Here is a 13,450-nt window from a genome sequence, read left to right on the forward strand (position 1 = left end):
GGGAGAAACCAGAGCAGAAAAGCTGAAAATTCTAAAAATCAGAGTGCCTCTTCTCCTCCAAAGGATCACAGCTCCTTACCAGCAACAGAACGAAGCTGGTTGGAGAATGACTTTGACGAGTTGACAGAAGTAGGCTTCAGAAAGTCGGTAATAACAAAATTCTCCAAGCTGAAGGAGGATGTTCTAACCCATTGCAAGGAAGCTAAAAACCTTGAAAAAAGATTAGAAGAATGTCTAACTAGAATAAGCAGTGTAAAGAAGACCTTAAATAACCTGATGGAGCTGAAAACCATGGCACGAGTACATCGTGAGGCATGCACAAACTTCAATAGCCAATTCAATCGAGTGGAAGAAAGTGTATCAGTGATTGAAGATCAAATTAATGAAACAAACTGAGCAGGCAAGGTTAGAGATGAAAGAGTAAAAAGAAAGGAACAAAGCCTCTAAGAAATAGGGACTATATGAAAAGATCAAATCTATGTTTGATTGGTGTACCTGAAAGTAATGGGGAGAATGGTATCAAGTTGGAAAACACTCTTCAGGATACTATCCAGGAGAACTTCCCCAACATAGTGAGGCAGACCAACATTCAAATTTAGGAAACACAGAGAACACCATGAAGATATTCCTTGAGAAGCGCAACCCCAAAACACATACTTGTCAGATTCCCCAAGGTTGATATGAAGGAAAAAATGTAAAGGGCAGCCAGAGAGAAAGGTCTGGTAACCCAGAAAGGGAAGGCCATCAGAGTAACAGCAGATCTCTCGACAGAAATGCTACAAGCCAGAAGAGAGTGGGGGTCAATATTCAACATTCTTAAAGAAAAGAATTTTCAACCCAGAATTTCATATCTAGCCAAACTAAACTTCATAAGTGAAGGAGAAATAAAATTCTTTACAGACAAGCAAATGCTGAGAGACTTTGTCACCACCAGGCATGACTTCCAAGAGCTCCTGAAGGAAACACTAAGCATGGAAAGAAACAACTGGTACCAGCCACTGCAAAAACATGCCAATTGTAAAGATCATCGATGCTAGGAAGAAACTGCATCAATTAATGGGCAAAATAACCAGCGAACATCACAATGACAGAATCAGTTTCATACATAACAACATTAACCTTGAATGTAAATGAGCTAAATGCCCCAATTAAAAGACACAGACTGGCAAATTGGATAAAGAGTCAAGACTCATCAGTGTGCTGTATTCAGGGGACCCATCTCACGTGCACAGACCCAGATAGGCTCAAAAAAAAAAAAAGGGATGGAGGAAGAACTTCCAAGCAAATGGAAAGCAAAAAAAAAAAAGAAAAAAAAAAAGAAAAAGTTGCAATCCTAGTCTCTGCACCCAATATAGGAGCATCCAAATTCATAAAACAAGTCCTTAGTAAGCTACGAAGAGACTTAGACTCCCACACAATAATAACGGGAGACTTAAACACCCCAATGTCAGTATTAGACAGTTCAATGAGACAGAAGGTTAACAAGGATATCCAGGACTTGAACTCAGCTCTGCACCAAGCAGATCTAGTAGACATCTACAGAACATTACACCCTAAATCAACAGAATATACATTCTTCTCAGCACCACATCACATTTATTCCAAAATTGACCACACAGTTGAATGTAAAGCACTCCTCAACAAAATAAAAGAAGACACAAACAAATGGAAAAATATTCCATGCTCATGGATAGGAAGAGTCAATATCACGAAAATGGCCATACTGCCGAAAGTAATTTATAGATTCAGTGCCATCCCCATCAAACAACCATTGCCTTTCTTCACAGAATTGGAAAAAACTACTTTAAAGTTCATATAGAACCAAAAAAGGAGCTCACACTGCCAAGACAATCCTACGCAAAAAGCAAATGTTGAGGCATCACACTGCCTGACTTCAAACTATACTACAAGGCTACAGTAACCAAAACAGCGTGGTACTGGTACCAAAACAGATATATAGACAAATGGAACAGAACAGAGGCCTCAGAGATAATGCCACACATCTACAACCATCTAATCTTTGACAAATCTGACAGAAACAAGCAATGGTTAAATGATTCCCTATTTAATAAATGGTGCTGAGAAAACTGGCTATGTGGAAAGCTGAAACTGGATCCCTTCCTTACACCTCATACAAAAATTAATTCTAGATGGATTAAAGACTTACATGTTAGGCGTAAAACCATAAAACCCCTAGAAGAATACCTGGGCAATACCATTCAGGACATAGGCATGGGTAAGAACTTCATGACTAAAACACCAAAAGCATTGGCAATAAAAACCAAAATAGACAAATGGGATCTAATTAAATTAAAGAGCTTCTACATGGCAAGAGAAACTTCCATCAGAGTGAACAGGCATCCTACAGAATGGGAGAAAAATTTGCAATCTACTCATCTGACAAAGGGCTAACATCCAGAATGTACAAAGAACTTAAACTTACAAGAAAAAAACAAACAACTCCATCAAAAAGTGGGCAAAGGATATGAAAAGACACTTCTCAAAAGAAGACATTTATGCAGCCAACAGACACATGAAAAAATGCACATCATCACTAGTCATCAGAAAAATGCAAATCAAAACCACAATGAGATGCATCTCATGCCATTTAGAATGACAATCATTAAAAAGTTAAGAAACAACAGATGTTGGAGAAGATGTGGAGAAATAGGAATGCTTTTACACCATTGGTGGGAGTGCAGATTGGTTCAACCATTGTGAAAGACAGTGTGACAATTCCTCAAGGATCTAGAACTAGAAATACCATTTGACCCAACAATCCCCTTACTGGGTAGATACCCAAAGGTTTATCAATCATGCTACTATAAAGACACATGCACACACATGTTTATCGTGGCACTATTCACAATAGCAAAGACTTGGAACCAACCCAAATGTCCATCAATAATAGACTGGATTAAGAAGATATGGTACATATACACCATGGAATACTATGCAACCATAAAAAAGGATGAGTTCATATCCTTTGCAGGGACATGGATGAAGCTGGAAACCATCATTCTCAGCAAAGTATCACAAGGAGAGAAAACCAAACACTGCATGTTCTCACTCATAGGTGAGAATTGAACGAGAACACTTGGACACAGGGCGGGGAAAATCACACACCAGGGCCTGTTGGGGGGTCGGGTGCTGGGGGAGGGATCGCAATAGGAGAAATACCTAATGTAAATGATGAGTTGATGGGTGCAGCAAAGCAACACGGCACATGTACACCTATGTATCAACTCTGCACATTGTACACATGCACCCTAGAACTTAAAATATAATTTAAAAATAAATAAATAAATAAAATAAATACAAAAAATAGACTTACACATTTTTCTAGTTCAGATTAGCCTTCTTTCTAAGTAATCAGTTAATAAGATTTTACTATATATACTTTAACTCAGGCCTACACAACTGAAATAGATGTGCTCTTTCCTGTGAAAATTATCACTTCCAGAATGTGTTTCCAGGTTCTTGGCTGCCAAAAAATCCTTTTGATCTACATATGATAAAAGATTACAGCTTCTCCAAGAAAAAATGGAAATCCTGATATTTGTTACAACTTGTAAGAAGCTAGTGCCCCGACAACCTTGGGCACATTTCATTGGGACTTCATGAGGCTGTCATTGGGCTTCCTTGACCTTGACAAAATAAACTTTCTCAATTCAGTGAGACCTGTCTCAGATACTTTGGTTTCACACTAGTTGTGACTTCAAGCAAGTTACCTATAATTTGAATTTCTGTCCCATATTTTGAAATTGGGGCAATAATACTGACATCTTGGGTTTGGTTAGAAAAGGAGAGAGTATAAATATAGTAACTGGTCTATTGTTGGGTAAGATCTCAGTACATATGAATGCCCTTTCTCTCCTTTTGTGCTAGCCACTATAGAGGAATAACAAAATAAATAAGTCTGGAATTCTACATTTTTTGTTGAAAAATCTAGTTGGGATTAGAATATAAAGCCACCTTTTCATTGAAGAAGTCTGGTAGGTCTCATGGTAATAAAGTGATCAAATTTAACATCACCAATAATGGAACAAACTGACATCCTGTGTTTCCTAATGTAATACACTGAGCAAGAGACATCATTTCTATGGTATTCCTGTCAAAATTGCATAACCTGAATATAATGATAAGAAAACATAAAACAAATCTACACTGGATCAAGGATCTAGAACTAGAAATACCATTTGACCCAGCAATCCCATTACTGGGTAGATACCCAAAGGGTTATCAATCATGCTACTATAAAGACACATGCACACATATGTTTATTGTGGCACTATTCACAATAGCAAAGACTTCGAACCAACCCAAATGTCCATCAATGATAGACTGGATTCAGAAGATATGGTACATATACACCATGGAATACTATGCAACCATAAAAAAGGATGAGTTCTACAAAGCATCTGGCCTATACTTCTAAAACTACCAGTATCATGAAAGTAAAGGCTGAGGAATTGTTTCAGATTAAAAGATACTAAAGAGACATAGAGACTCAAAACAACCTTTTCGATTGGATTAGATCCTGAACTGGGAGAAAAATTGTTATTTAGTACCTTATTGGGACAATTGGCTAACTTTGAATATAAGTATTATATTAAGTAATAGTGTTGATTCAATGTTAATTTTTCTATGTTTGATAATTGTCTTGCAGTTATATAAGAGAATGCCCTTATTCTTAGGAGATTGAGGACAAAATATGTAGGAATAAATATTCATTGTGTGTGCAGCTAACTCTAGAATACATCAGTAAAAACAAACAATAAGGATAGATAGATAGATAGATAGATAGATAGATAGATAGATAGATAGGCACAGGCAAAATGAGCATAAGATGTTTACACTGGTAAGTTTCAGTGGCAGGTATGCCAAAGGAAAAGAAATCTTAGGGCCCCAAAATGACTAAGCTAAAGAGAAAAATCAAGCTGGGAACAGCTTAGGGCAAACCTGCCTCCCATTCTATTCAAAGTCATCTCTCAGTTCATTGAGATAAATGCATATCTGATTGCCTCCTTTGAAAAGGCTAATCAGAAACTCAGAAGAATGCGACCCTTTGTCTCTCACCTACCCATGACCTGGAGGATCCTTCCCTGCTTTAAGTAGTCCTTCCATTCTGGACAGAACCAAGGTACATTTTATGTATATTGATTGATGTCTCATGTCTCCCTGAAATGTACAGAATCAGGCTGTGCCCCAACCACCTTGAGCACATGTTATCAGGACCTCTCGAGACTTCACAGGCATGCATCCTCAACCTTGGCAAAATGAACTTTCTAAATTAACTGAGACCTGTCTCAGATATTTAGCTTTTATATTTTGGCATCCACAAAGGGATTCTGAGTGGAGGTTCCCCTAACCTTTCACAAATCTCCTATTGGAGCTTGATACCACTTGAGCTATCTTTGTGGTTCAAACCAATAGGACAATTTGCTGAGGACTGGCAGCACCCCGTACAGATAATCCCTGATATCCCCAAATTTGGTCAAGATCTAAAGTTTATTTTTCTGTACACCTCTTTTTTTGTGGAGTTTTACTTGCTTCTAACACAAGAAAGGCAAGTTTTTTCCTGCTTAAAGCCCTCTGAGCTGAAACTAGACAACTTAAACTTCAGAAGAAAATAACAGCAACCTTTTAAATACATTAGCCACTTTCATACCTGCCTACTGATATATGAACTTCAGAGTAATGTGGCCTATATCAGTTTTCCAGGATTGTCCTTCTGTTTGTTGTTGTTTTTCTGCTTTCCTCCCCTTATTTTATCTTCATAGAAGATGAGACTTCATATCCTGCTAAAGATGAGCTTTCCTAATAACTTGGGGCCTACCCATCTAGGAAATAACTATCCCAGCCATAAGAGATCAGATGAAACTCGAGAGTGGAGAATCATTTTCTTCTAAAATGCTTTCTCCAAAAGATTTTTAAAAGAAAATCAGGAAAATGTGAAAGAAAAATAAACCCCGAGGCCCCAAATCACTAAGCTAAAGGTAAAAGTCAATCTGGGAACCGTTTAGGGCATACCTGCTATCAGGCCTCTGAGCCCAAGCTAAGCCATCGTATCCCCTGTGACCTGTGCATGCATATGCCCAGATGGCCTGAAGCAAGTGAAGAATCACAAAAGAAACAAAAATGGCCTGTTCGTGCCTTAACTGATGACATTCCACCACAAAAGAAGTGAAAATGGCTGGTCTCTGCCTTAACTGATGACACTACCTTGTGAAATTCCTTCCCCTTGTTCATCCTGGCTCAAAAGCTTCCCCACTGCGCATCTTGTGACACCCACCCCTGCCCACCAGAGAACAACTCCCCTTTGACTGTAATTTTCCTTTACCTACCCAAATCTTATAAAACAGTCCCACCCCTATCTCCCTTCGCTGACTCTTTTCGGACTCAGCCCACCTGCACCCAAGTGAAATAAACAGCCTTGTTGCTCACACAAAGCTTGTTTGGTAGTCTCCTCACATGGACACGAGTGAAATTTGATCCCTGAACAGGGACTTGAACTCTGGACCCTCAGATTTCCTGCCTTCTTATATTAATAAGAAAAATAACAAAAATAGTATTGAAGTGCTGGGGCAGCAAAATTATTTGTGGGGTGGCATGGAGAGATAATGGGCGATGTTTCTCAGGGCTGCTTCGAGCGGGATTAGGGGCGGTGTGGGAACCTAGAGTGGGAGAGGTCAAGTTGGAGGATTTTGTGGTAAGGGGTGAGAAGAATTTGTCGTATAGAATGGCTTGGATACAGTTTGGGATGAATTGAGAGACTAAACAGAAGACACAAGGTCCGAATAAGAGAAGGAGAAAAATGGGTATTAAAGGACTAAGAATTGGGAGGACCCAGGACATCCAATTAGAGAGTGACTAAGGAGGTTTAGCATAGCCCTGCCAGCAAACATTATTTATTTACTTTAAGAGTTAAGAGTGGCAGTTTGGGGATAGCACCAGGAGATACCAGCTGTGATGGTTTAGAGAAACAGTGTAAACTGACACTATAAACAAGAGTAGGGCATTTATGAGTAGTCAAGAACAGTGAATAGGAATATGACTATACAGAAGATAGTAGGGATGACAAGTTTTTGGGGCACAGTCCAAGTTGGGCTGGTGTTTGGAATGAGACTGGGACCTAATAAAAAGTGCGTCCATACAGGAGGTCAAATGGGCTGTACCCTGTAGCATTCCGAGGACAGGCCTGAATTCTGAGAAGGGCAAGTGGTAAAAGTATTGTCCAGTCCTTTTTAAGTTGGTGGCTGAACTTGGTGAGGTGTGTTTTTAAAACACCGTTAGTTTGTTCTATCTTTCCTGAAGATTGAGGATGGTAAGGGTTATAAAGGTTTCACTGAATACCAAGAGCCTGAAAAACTGCTTGGGTGATTTGACTAATAAAGGCCAGTCCGTTATCACACTCTATAGAAGTGGCAAGGCCAAGCTGAGGAATTATGTCTGACAGAAGGGAAGAAATGACTGTGGTGGCTAAAGGAGGGCACAGCAAGATGGCCGAATAGGAACAGCTGCAGTCTCCAACTCCCAGCACGAGCGACACAGAAGACCGGTGATTTCTGCATTTTCAACCAAGGTACTGGGTTAATCTCACTAGGGAGTGCCGGACAATCGGTGCTGATCAGCTGCTGCAGCCCGACCAGCGAGAGCTGAAGCAGGGCGAGGCATCGCCTCACCTGGGAAGCACAAGGGGAAAGGGAATCCCTTTTCCTAGCCAGGGGAACTGAGACACACAACACCTGGAAAATTGGGTAACTCTCACCCCAATACTGCACTTTAAGCAAACAGGCACACCAGGAGATTATATCCCACACCTGGCCGGGAGGCTCCCACGCCCACAGAGCCTCCCTCACTGCTAGCACAGCAGTCTGTGATCTCGCTGCAAGGCAGCAGCGAGGCTGGGGGAGGGGCACCCACCATTGCTGAGGCTTAAGTAGGTAAACAAAGCTGCTGGGAAGCTCGAACTGGGTGGAGCTCACAGCAGCTCAAGGAAACCTGCCTGTCTCTGTAGACTCCACCTCTGGGGGCAGGGCACAGTAAACAACAACAAAAGCAGCAGAAACCTCTGCAGACGCAAACGACTCTGTCTGACAGCTTTGAAGAGAACAGTGGATCTCCCAACATGGAGGTTGAGATCTGAGAAGGGACAGACTGCCTGCTCAAGTGGGTCCCTGACCTCTGAGTAGCCTAAATGGGAGACATCCTCCACTAGTGGCAGTCTGACACTCACCTCACAGGGTGGAGTACACCCCTGAGAAGAAGCCTCCAAAGCAAGAATCAGACAGGGACACTCGCTGTTCAGCAATATTCTATCTTCTGCAGCCTCTGCTGCTGATACCCAGGCAAACAGGGTCTGGAGTGGACCTCAAGCAATCTCCAACAGACCTACAGCTGAGGGTTCTGACTGTTAGAAGGAAAACTATCAAACAGGAAGGACACCTACACCAAAACCCCATCAGTACGTCACCATCATCATCAAAGACCAGAGGAAGATAAAACCACAAAGATGGGGAAAAAGCAGGGCAGAAAATCTGGAAATTCAAAAAATAAGAGCGCATCTCCCCTGGCAAAGGAGCGCAGCTCATCGCCAGAAACAGATCAAAGCTTGATGGAGAATGACTTTGACGAGATGAGAGAAGAAGGTTTCAGTCCATCAAACTTCTCAGAGCTAAAGGAGGAATTACGTACCCACTGCAGAGAAACTAAAAATCTTGAAAAAAAAAAAGTGGAAGAATTGATGGCTAGAGTAATTAATGCAGAGAAGGTCATAAATGAAATGAAAGAGATGAAAACCATGACACGAGAAATACGTGACAAATGCACAAGCTTCAGTAACCGACTCGATCAACTGGAAGAAAGAGTAACAGCAATTGAGGATCTAATGAATGAAATGAAGCAAGAAGAGAAACCAAAAGAAAAAAGAAGAAAAAGAAATGAACAAAGCCTGCAAGAAGTATGGGATTATGTAAAAAGACCAAATCTACGTCTGATTGGGGTGCCTGAAAGTGAGGGGGAAAATGGAACCAAGTTGGAAAACACTCTTCAGGATATCATCCAGGAGAACTTCCCCAACCTAGTAGGGCAGGCCAACATTAAAATCCAGGAAATACAGAGAATGCCACAAAGATACTCCACGAGAAGAGCAACTCCAAGACACATAATTGCCAGACTCACCAAAGTTGAAATGAAGGAAAAAATCTTAAGGGCAGCCAGCGAGAAAGGTCGGGTTACCCACAAAGGGAAGCCCATCAGACTAACAGCAGATCTCTCGGCAGAAACTCTCCAAGCCAGAAGAGAGTGGGGGCCAATATTCAACATTCTTCAAGAAATGAATTTTCAACCCAGAATTTCATATCCAGCCAAACTAAGTTTCATAAGTGAAGGAGAAATAAAATCCTTTACAGATAAGCAAATGCTTAGAGATTTTGTCACCACTAGGCCTGCCTTACAAGAGACCCTGAAGGAAGCACTAAACATGGAAAGGAATAACCGGTACCAGCCATTGCAAAAACATGCCAAAATGTAAAGACCATTTAGGCTAGGAAGAAACTGCATCAACTAATGAGCAAAATAACCAGTTAATATCATAATGGCAGGATCAAGTTCACACATAACAATCTTAACCTTAAATGTAAATGGACTAAATGGTCCAATTAAAAGACACAGACTGGCAAACTGGATAAAGAGTCAAGACCCATCAGTCTGCTGTATTCAGGAGACCCATCTCACATGCAGAGACATACATAGGCTCAAAATAAAGGGATGGAGGAAGATTTACCAAGCAAATGGAGAACAAAAAAAAGCAGGGGTTGCAATCCTAGCCTCTGATAAAACAGACTTTAAACCATCAAAGATCAAAAGAGACAAAGAAGCCCATTACATAATGGTAAAAGGATCAATTCAACAGGAAGAGCTAACTATCCTAAACATATATGCACCCAATACAGGAGCACCCAGATTCATAAAGCAAGTCCTTAGAGACTTACAAAGAGACTTAGACTCCCATACAATAATAATGGGAGACTTCAACACCCCACCGTCAACAGTAGACAGATCAACGAGACAGAAAGTTAACAAGGATATCCAGGAATTGAACTCATCTCTGCAGCAAGCACACCTAATAGACATCTACAGAACTCTCCACCCCAAATCAACAGAATATACATTCTTCTCAGCACCACATCAAACTTATTCCAAAATTGACCACATAATTGGAAGTAAAGCACTCCTCAGCAAATGTACAAGAACAGAAATTATAACAAACTGTCTCTCAGACCACAGTGCAATCAAACTAGAACTCAGGACTAAGAAACTCAATCCAAACTGCTCAACTACATGGAAACTGAACAACCTGCTCCTGAATGACTACTGGGTACATAACGAAATGAAGGCAGAAATAAAGATGTTCTTTGAAACCAATGAGAACAAAGATACAACATACCAGAATCTCTGGGACACATTTAAAGCAGTGTGTAGAGAAAAATTTATAGCACTAAGTGCCCAAAAGAGAAAGCAGGAAAGATCTAAAATTGACACTCTAACATCACAATTAAAAGAACTAGAGAAGCAAGAGCAAACGCATTCAAAAGCTAGCAGAAGGCAAGAAATAATTAAGATCAGAGCAGAACTGAAGGAGATAGAGACACAAAGAAACCCTCCAAAAAATCAATGAATCCAGGAGTTGGTTTTTTGAAAAGATCAACAAAATTGACAGACCACTAGGAAGACTAATAAAGAAGAAAAGAGAGAAGAATCAAATAGATGCAATAAAAAATGATAAAGGGGATATCACCACTGACCCCACAGCAATACAAACTACCATCAGAGAATACTATAAACACCTCTATGCAAATAAACTAGAAAATCTAGAAGAAATGGATAATTTCCTGGACACTTACACTCTCCCAAGACTAAACCAGGAATAAGTTGAATCCCTGAATAGACCAATAGCAGGCTCTGAAATTGAGGCAATAATTAAGAGCCTACCAACCAAAAAAAGTCCAGGACCAGATGGATTCACAGCTGAATTCTACCAGAGGTACAAGGAGGAGCTGGTACCATTCCTTCTGAAACTATTCCAATCAATAGAAAAAGAGGGAATCCTCCCTAACTCATTTTATGAGGCCAACATCATCCTGATACCAAAGCCTGGCAGAGACACAAGAAAAAAAGAGAATTTTAGACCAATATCCCTGATGAACATTGATGCAAAAATCCTCAATAAAATACTGGCAAACCGGATTCAGCAGCACGTCAAAAAGCTTATCCACCATGATGAAGTGGGCTTCATCCCTGGGATGAAAGGCTGGTTCAACATTCGCATATCAATAAACATAATCCAGCATATAAACAGAACCAAAGACAAGAACCACATGATTATCTCAATAGATGCAGAAAAGGCTTTTGACAAAATTCAACAGCCCTTCATGCTAAAAACGCTCAATAAATTCGGTATTGATGGAACGTACCTCAAAATCATAAGAGCTATTTATGACAAACCCACAGCCAATATCATACTGAATGGGCAAAAACTGGAAAAATTCCCTTTGAAAACTGGCACAAGACAGGGATGCCCTCTCTCACCACTCCTATTCAACATAGTGTTGGAAGTTCTGGCTAGGGCAATCAGGCAAGAGAAAGAAATCAAGGGTATTCAGTTAGGAAAAGAAGAAGTCAAATTGTCCCTGTTTGCAGATGACATGATTGTATATTTAGAAAATCCCATTTTCTCAGCCCAACATCTCCTTAAGCTGATAAGCAACTTCAGCAAAGTCTCAGGATACAAAATTAATGTGCAAAAATCACAAGCATTCGTATACAGCAGTAACAGACAAACAGAGAGCCAAATCATGAATGAACTTCCATTCACAATTGCTTCAAAGAGAATAAAATACCTAGGAATCCAACTTACAAGGGATGTAAAGGACCTCCTCAAGGAGAACTACAAACCACTGCTCCGTGAAATAAAAGAGGACACAAACAAATGGAAGAACATACCATGCTCATGGATAGGAAGAATCAATATCGTGAAAATGGCCATACTGCCCAAGGTAATTTATAGATTCAATGCCATCCCCATCAAGCTATCAATGAGTTTCTTCACAGAATTGGAAAAAACTGCTTTAAAGTTCATATGGAACCAAAAAAGAGCCTGCATCTCTAAGACAATCCTAAGTCAAAAGAACAAAGCTGGAGGCATCACGCTACCTAACTTCAAACTATACTACAAAGCTACAGTAACCAAAACAGCATGGTACTTGTACCAAAACAGAGATGTAGATCAATGGAACAGTACAGAGTCCTCAGAAATAATACCATACAACTACAGCCATCTCATCTTTGACAAACCTGAGAGAAACAAGAAATGGGGAAAGGATTCCCTATTTAATAAATGGTGCTGGGAAAATTGGCTAGCCAGAAGTAGACAGCTGAAACTGGATCCTTTCCTTACTCCTTATACGAAAATTAATTCAAGATGGATTAGAGACTTAAATGTTAGACCTAATACCATAAAAACCCTAGAGGAAAACCTAGGTAGTACCATTCAGGACATAGGCATGGGCAAAGACTTCATGTCTAAAACACCAAAAGCAACAGCAGCAAAAGCCAAAATTGACAAATGGGATCTCATTAAACTAAAGAGCTTCTGCACAGCAAAAGAAACTACCATCAGTCCTAAGTCAAAAGAACAAAGCTGGAGGCATCACGCTACCTGACTTCAAACTATACTACAAGGCTACAGTAACCAAAACAGCATGGTACTGGTACCAAAACAGAGATATAGACCAATGGAACAGTACAGAGTCCTCAGAAATAATACCACACATCTACAGCCATCTGATCTTTGACAAACCTGAGAGAAACAAGAAATGGGGAAAGGATTCCCTGTTTAATAAATGGTGCTGGGAAAATTGGCTAGCCATAAGTAGAAAGCTGAAACTGGATCCTTTCCTTACTCCTTATATGAAAATTAATTCAAGATGGATTAGAGACTTAAATGTTAGACCTAATACCATAAAAATCCTAGAGGAAAACCTAGGTAGTACCATTCAGGACATAGGCATGGGAAAAGACTTCATGTCTAAAACACCAAAAGCAACAGCAGCAAAAGCCAAAATTGACAAATGGGATCTCATTAAACTAAAGAGTTTCTGCACAGCAAAAGAAACTACCATCAGAGTGAACAGGCAACCTACAGAATGGGAGAAAATTTTTGCAATCTACTCATCTGACAAAGGGCTAATATCCAGAACCTACAAAGAACTCAAACAAATTTACAAGAAAAAAACAAACAACCCCATCAAAAAGTGGGCAAAGGATATGAACAGACATTTCTCAAAAGAAGACATTCATACAGCCAACAGACACATGAAAAAATGCTCATCATCACTGGCCATCAGAGAAATGCAAATCAAAACCACAATGAGATACCATCTCACAC

Source organism: Macaca nemestrina, chromosome X, assembly GCF_043159975.1.
Source record: "Macaca nemestrina isolate mMacNem1 chromosome X, mMacNem.hap1, whole genome shotgun sequence".
NCBI lineage: Eukaryota > Metazoa > Chordata > Mammalia > Primates > Cercopithecidae > Macaca > Macaca nemestrina.